Raw genomic sequence first — 8,049 nt, 5'->3', positions numbered from 1 at the left:
TATGGCTGCATTATCTCTGCAAAGCAACCAATTATTTCAAAAGTAGACTTTTCCCTCCATGAAAACAAGCCAAGTGACTCAAAGACATACCAGACGTAGTGGCTGATAACCACCCACTCCCTTCTCGTATTTACTGGAACCCAACTGCCTCTTACTCCCTCTTGTTTACCATAAAAAGCCACATTAGTCTTATTCCATCCAAAATCGCTCTTCCCTAAACTGTGTCATTTTATACCGCTGTTGCTCTCCTAACATTCTTATACTAAGAGCTCAGGTGTCTGAAGCAGGGCCCATGAAGGGATCCCTCCTAAGGGGTTTTGGGGTCTCCACCAGCATTTGGAGCTGTTTTCCTTTCCTAGTTGAGGTTGTAATTAGTTGCAGCATTGATTTTTGCTTTTATTCAGCACAAAAACCTTACCAAAAACACAGTGCAAGTGAAGTTCATTCTAATCTGGCCATAAAATTTTACGAGGGATGTAAATCAAAGAGAGGAGTGGCAGCTAATGCTCTGGAACAGTTGAGCCCTGTTCAAGCCTCCTCAATAGAGTTAAATCCCTCCAGGAGCAATTAGCCTAACAAGCTGTTTGGTCCACTTATAAATAACGTCATCGATGGAGACGTCTGGAGGTGTCTGCTCTGTGTACCAGACTTTCCAAATATGCTGAGCAGTGAAGGGCTTTTTTTTTCCCTTAAACTGCAGTGAGGGGTGGAGATGCTTATCTGACACGTCCCAGCAGCTTCCCTCACATATTTATAATGTTTTCCAGGAAAGATATGGAGTGGACAGTAGGAGTGCCATGCTCATCTGGAGTATCCTCTTGCATTGCCTGTGGGACAGCGGTGCTGACCCCAGCAAGGTGAAGATTTCTTCTGCATGTGACCAAGTGACTTAAGTTTCTGCATTCCAGGGCATATCTGGCATGTCCATGCTCTATCACCTTGGCTAACTCTATGTCCTCATTTTCCCTCCTGCTTGAGAGCTGACCTCGGTTTTACCCTTAGGCCCTTTGGCCTGAAAGCTTCATTTTCTTCTTTCCTTTTTCCTTTATTGTCATCTGATTGTCTTTTCTTTTTGTAAAATACATCATATGTTTATAGCTTTTGTGTTTTCATGACTATGGAGGAACTTTCTGTAGCACGTAGAGATCTCACTCCATAAAACTGGCTTTTAAATGCAAATTGGAAATTTTCAAATGCAAGTGAATATCTGCCCGTATCCCTGTAGAGTTTGACTCTCAAAACACGGCTGAAAAGGGATCTTTGTCAACCTCTGCCAAAGCACTAGTGAAAAAGCGCCCACACAAGGAGAAAACATTGGCATTGGATATTTCAATTCATTTTAAGGCTGTGCCACTCAACTTGAAAGTCAAATTCTTTATTATTTCTCAAAGTCTTCACACTGTCTTTTTTTAGCCTTTTTTAAAGGCTGACGTAAACTCAGCCATCCAAGCCATAACCTAAGAAATGTTTGTAAATTAACAAAATTATAACGTTTAATTATGCACAAAGGATGGAAGCCTTTGATCTCCTTCTGCTTGCACCTTGAAAGGAAAGGCACACCTAAATAGGACTCTGCTGTTGCTGAAGCAGGGAGATAATGTATTCATATTTTCTGCACTCAGTGCATATTAACACACTTCAGATTTGTCGTTGCTGGTTTTGTTTGTTTAACATGGATGACTTGAAGTGCACAGACAGTTCTCTTCATTTAAGATCTGCTGCATTCAAAGAATTAGCCATTAGGTCTTTGCTGCTAGTTCTGTGAAATATTTTCCTTGGGAAACGTAATTTTTCCTTCTGCAAAATGGCCCCAATTATGAGCACTTGACATGCTTTGATTAATTTCCTAAACCTTCCTTTGGGATGAAGCATGAGAAATTCCTTCAAGTGGATAATATGTTGATAAGGAATTAAAATAAAAACTAATGGGGGGCCCTGAAATTGTAGGAATGTTTAATTATGTTCTGCAGTGATGAGGAGTAGGAAAAGCCCTGAAGTTACATGGTGTGCTGTGCTGCTGGCTGTCTTTACCAAAGCATCCAGATCTCAATGTTTCCTTTCCCAGTCTTGTTTCTGCTGTTATTCTAAGTCATGTAGGCTTCTACCACATGTTTATAAGCTGATAAAACCATAATGCCAGGAATGTTTTCCTTCCTCTATTAGATTAACAAAATGAGTGACTTTTCAGATACAGCCATGTTTACCACGCTCTCCTCACCAAACCAACAGCTGTGAATAGATGGCGTTAACTCACAGAGAGGTGAGGAAATCAGAGTTGCTTGGCACAAGGGCAGATGTGAGATTCATGTGTGCATCCCAGTCCTGATGAGAAACGTTTGGCTTTCCTGATGGTGTGCTCCTTAGGGGAAAAATGCCTAATAACTACAGACAAAATCCATTTGCATGACAAATTACTCCAGCATTCATGCAGAGGTGGGCTAATTGTATGTGTCAGGCAGCCTTGTGACTACATGGGGTTTGGCTCGCATGAAGACAAAACAGCCACACAAAGCCTGTTTCATAATGAAGATGGAATATTTTAAATGATCTGTAATGAGACTTTCCCAAAGCCATAAATACACTCCTCTTGATCTGGCATGCACTTAGAGCAGCCATGTGTTGTGTGAGGCTTTCAGAGCAAATACCAGCACAAAGGAGTTTTGGGGATGAGGAAGAGCCTTGAGCCATCACAACCAATTACGCTAACTCCCAAAATACATAAAGCATTTCATCAAGGGAGATCAAAGTGCCTTTCATGGGAAGGAAGAGCTATGGTCTGCGTTTTACCCATGGGAAAACCCTAGAGAAGGAGCTGTCTAGCCAATTCTATAGCGGCATTCTTTACAAGTTAACCCCAGAGTTTACTTCCCGTTTGTCTCAGCTTCCCTGTGGGCACTCACAGACCTACAGCAGCCTTCACACGTTTTGGGGTGGGACGTGTGTCACGATCAAATATTTTTGCAGAGGTTGTGTTGCATGTCGTGGGTGGGAAGTTGTCCCCTTGCTCTGTGGAGAGCCCAATGGCTATGAAGAGTCCTCTGTTTGGAATGTACATTTTGAATACACCGTGGGGTGTTACCGAGGTTTTTCTTTCACAACACTGCTGTCTTTGGGTTTTGTAGTGGTGGTTGGATTAGTTCAAGCTGCAGCTAGCCTTATCTGGATATTTAGGGCAGCACTTTGTTCCTGGAAATTCTGTTATTCTGGAAAGAATATGGCAGCAATAAAACAAGTGATGATTAGATCAATTATCTCTCATCTTAATGAACTGTGGATAAAATGTTCCTTACACACTGTTTCCATGTCGTTTCATTTGTCTCAGAGAGAAAATATTCATCACATATCCCATAGGATAATGAAAATGCTGTATGCTACTCTACAAAGGTGACGTACAAAGCAGCACCAGTAATTATTAAAGTATTTTTAAAGGACTGCAACTTGGCAGTAACATCATTTCAAACATTTATTCATCGTCACTATCAGGATATAGTGGCAAAGGGTGTAAAAGAGGTCCAACTCTACAAGATGGCATGTGGTGATGTACACAGACAGACCTTGGGTCTGCATTCACATTCATTATCTCTTCTTTCAAACCTTATAGAAACCAGCCCTGACATAACCAGAACAGCAAGGGTTTCTGCTGTGACAGGGCAAGTGGATGCTAATTAGTGTCAAAGACTTCCTCAGATTGAAACATCAGGCTCTTCATTGTGCTGAGTGTCCTTCCCAAGGACCAGTCTGGGCTGAACTCTTTTTGCTTTCATAAATACACAAGAGTTAGCAATATAAATTTAGGATATTATATCCCAGACCTCATACCAACTCAGGAGCAAAGATCTTTGACAATTCTTGTGCATGGAGGGACGAATTCATGCAGGAGCAGGAGAGCACCCATATGTGTTCGCTGCCTTTCATGTTGCCACAGCACAGACACTGGTGGGAAGCTCTGCTCCCGTCAACAATGCAGTCCCACAGAAAAGCATCACTTCAGTTGCTGCCTTCTCCTTTCATGAGCTCGGGATGGTTTTGCTGTCTGCTGGGACTTGCACTTCCAATTTGTCTTTTTGAACCACTCCGGAGGGTGTTTCCGCTGGGGTCTTGTCTCTTGAATTTGTTTCCCGTCTGATTCACAGAGCCTGGTCTTGTTTGATCTCCCAGGGCTGGCGTTTTCAGCAGCTCCCTGGGGCTCCATGAAAGGGGAGAAAGAAAGAAGAGTTCACATATGCTATGCAGAAATCTCCATATTTTAAAGGGTATCCTGTATCCCTGCTGGATCATTTTTAATGGTCCACAAATCAGAAAAAAAAAAAAAAGAAAAGAAAAGTTGAAAACCACACTTAAGGCACTCATTGTTCAAAGCCCAGATCTTCTGGGGGCCTCTGCCTTTGTGAAGGCTGCACTGATGGGAGGAAGCTGGTGCTGAGCGGGTGTGCCGAGCCCCTGTTCTCAGTGCACAGTGTTTGTCTTGCAGGCATTTGCTTCCATTTTTGGTAAAGGAAGCAAGAGAAAAGAGTTCAAGGAAGAATATGCAAAGGTATTAGCTATGGAGATTTATGCCCTACTTATGACAGCCAGCAGGGATTTGGTGGAATCCACGTTGGAGGAGGTAAAGGTTTATTTCGTTCCTCTTTAAAAGTTGCAGGGCTGAATTCTACTGTCCTCACGGCAATACCAGATGAATCTCAAAAATTAAAAAGGGCATAAGTGTCCACTGGAACTTTCAAAGTGCTTTGTCTTGGGCTATGGCCTGTGGTGAGAGAAAGCTGAGCCCCTTTCCACTCTTTGCAGGCAGTTCATGTTTCACACCGTAGCTCCAACTCACAGTGATTATCATTATCCACACTCCATCTATGCTTACATGGCTTTTAAGAGAGCATCTGTGCTTGGTATAAGCACTGCTAATTCAGCCCATTACAGCTTCTTTGCTCCTCCAGCCATCCGCTCTGCGAATCCCAATCACAGTGACTAGCTGAGAAAAAAGTGGAAAGCAGAAATACAACCTTCTGCTGCCTTTTAAATGAGCTGTTTAATTCATTTCTTCTGATTCCCTCTTTCTTCTCAGGATGGTTGAAAGATTGGTGGAAAGAATGAGGTTCTGCAGCATGGAGTAGTATATGGTGGGGTATCATTTTTACAGACTTGACTTTGTCCTTCCTTTTGCTGAGAAGAGACTGAAGAAACGATATCCTTCTGGAAGTGAAGGATGGAACTGGCAAACAGCATGCAACTTGCAGTTTAAACAAACAGGAAAAAATAACCCAAGCAATCTTTTCTTGTGATGCTGTGAGAATGAATTCTCAGAATGTACCCATAGAATCATTAAACCTGGAAAAGACCATTAAGATCATTCAATCCTACCCCAACCCATCCCCACCATGCCCACTAACCCATGTCACTCAGTGCAATATCACGAGTAAATGCTTTCAGAAAAGTCTTCTTGGATGGAGATTTACATATATTAATGTTTAGTAATTCTTCTGCTTCCTGGTCAGTAATTGATGAGAGCAGATATGATTATCAGTTATATAAACAAAGCTTAATTTGATTTCTGGATGTTCTGAATCCTAATGTATTTTGTGTGACTATCCTGCAAGGTGCATGAAGGACAAACGTTTGTAGGGAAGCCAATATTAATGCTCCAGTAATACAGTTGTGCAAACTATTCAAACTGCTGACAAACTTGAAAGGTCAACAGGTTTTAGGGAGTTCCCACTATTTCAGCAGAGAAATTGCTAAAGTAGCCACTCATCTGCCAAGACAGCACCTTTGGCAAATATTCTCTAGCATATTAGTGGTCTCCAGGTAAAACTATTTCAAAAAAGACTTGACTCTTCTCCCTTTCTTCACCCGTGACCAGTGATTTGATACCAGGTAAGACACTTTCACAAGCAAAAATACCTTTTCTCTTGGTTATCTGTGAATGCCATGTCAGCCTTCAGAGTCTTGCTCCTTCTTGTTGGGCTTTGTGATGTGCTGCTGTTCTGATCCTAGAGAGTGTCAAGACAAATCTTAATGCTAATGTTGGCTCTAAGGAAACTGCCCTAAAACTTGTAGAATGTGTAATCAAGCAATGCAGATCCCCTAAAATCACTTCCAGAACCTGGAATACTGAGCAATATTTACTCTCTACTGCTTTCTTGAACTGTGGGCTAATGTGTGTTTTGCTGGGAGAGCATGGATGCGTGCTGGTTCTCCCCTTTGGGGACATGTGCCTGCCTTCTTCACATCTCCTATCCATCCTCTTTCTCCCACCTAAGGAAGGACAAACAGGCTGGCTCCGTAGGGGCTCACTTGGGGGTTCTTATGAGCTGATGTGGGGAGATGAGCATCCAGAGCCCCCTGGAAAAGCAGTGGGCAGAGGTCCTCAAACTTGCTGCTCCCTCTGCATCAGACTGAGGGGATCTGAACATGACGGTTTCAGCCCATTCCTGCCTCAGTGCTATACTATGGACACGTTAACAGAGAAGGATTCATGGTTAACCCATCACCACATGTCCATAGCTGTGGGGATGTCTAATGCCTCTTGCTCTTCCCCCTCCAAAGGTGCATTGGTGAAGGGAGCTGAACTCATCTCAAACACCCCTCTCATTTCAACGCTGAAGAGGAATTCATGGGAATACCCTGTGATTATACAGGGCTCTGGAGACCTCTCGTGGACAAACACACTTGTTTCCTTCATGCTACATGTTTGCATTAGTGTGAGGACACATTAATTTCCCAGACTTTCACCCACTTCTGTGTTATTGATGGTCCGTGGTGGTGTGAAGGCTGGTCCTGCTTCTGTGTTGCTGACTAAGCAAACGACAACTTCCACACTTTTTCATGTTACCATCTCTGGCAATTTTTCTGTTTGTGTGTAATTACCTTTATATTCTGAAGCTGCTGAGCAGTGAAATCATTCAGGTTTATGGAGCCGTGTTATTGCATTTGACCAAAATGGGCTTAAGAGTTTCTCTGCACTTTTTCTTCATATTTTTTAACATTTTTAGACAGTATAGATGCTATAGGAGGACAGAAAAAGCAGTAGGACTAAGTTGCATTCCCACACATTCATTATTAACCAGAAATTAGTTGGAATGTGCTGTTCTCATCCTAAAAACCTAACAATATTGACCTCATTTTTCAGTGAAATTATGTTTCCATTGTCACAAAGCAGAAAATTTCCATCTGGTTAATGGAAACCTGAGACCTATTGAGCATATGTCAGGCTGACAGGAGGTGTTCAATGGTTGAAAAACAACACTAAAAAATAAATAAATCAGTGATTTTTATCCCCCAAAACCTGATCAGATCTGGGCCCTGGAAGGGACAACTCTTGTCCCCAAATCCTTATGTCTACATCCATCTGATAACGCAGGAATAAGTTGTGCTTTTTTCCCAAATCTTTTTCAAATTTTCCACAACCAACCTCTTTTTTTTTGGTTCCATGCTTCCCTCTCTGTGTGTGAATTGTTGGTAACACTCAAAGTTTTCACCGAACGAGAAGAAAAAAGAAAAGTGGCTCTTTTCATCCCTGCCCTGACTTTCCATGGAAGTGCCATAAAACCAAAGGCAGGCAAGAAGTTTTATATCAAGGAGATGTAATTAAGGAGTGCACTCAGTTCTCAATGCTTATCTCCAGCCTCCGTGAGCAGCTCACTGTGTGGAAGTCAAAGGCAAGGTAATTTTTCTTTTTAATATTGCAATAACTCTAAGCACTTTTAAGAGAAAATCTGCTGACAATTTTGGGCGGAAAGCTGCATTTCCAAATAAATTAAAATCTTGGCACGGAGTGCCTGATTTCTCAGGAAAAAAAATTGCTATGTAAAACCAAACTAGAAGACATATTTCAGATGAATATATTTTGATACACACCAGGGGAAAAACACAGATTGGATGCATTCCTTTTCATCCTTTTCTGTTGGTTTTCTGCAGGAAAATGGAGTATCAGCATTTTTCATCAGCCACTGGTTACTGGTGGCTTTGGTTGTTGCTGCGAAATGGTAGTGGGGCAGTTTGGAGAAGAGGATAGAATTGTTGAGGTTCAGAGACAGTTCTTTTCAGAGGGCA

The sequence above is a fragment of the Tetrao urogallus genome, assembly GCF_951394365.1.
Source record: "Tetrao urogallus genome assembly, chromosome: 12".
Classification (NCBI taxonomy): Eukaryota; Metazoa; Chordata; class Aves; order Galliformes; family Phasianidae; genus Tetrao; species Tetrao urogallus.
The sequence above is the reverse complement of the archived record's forward strand: the minus strand, read 5'-3'. Positions refer to the sequence as shown.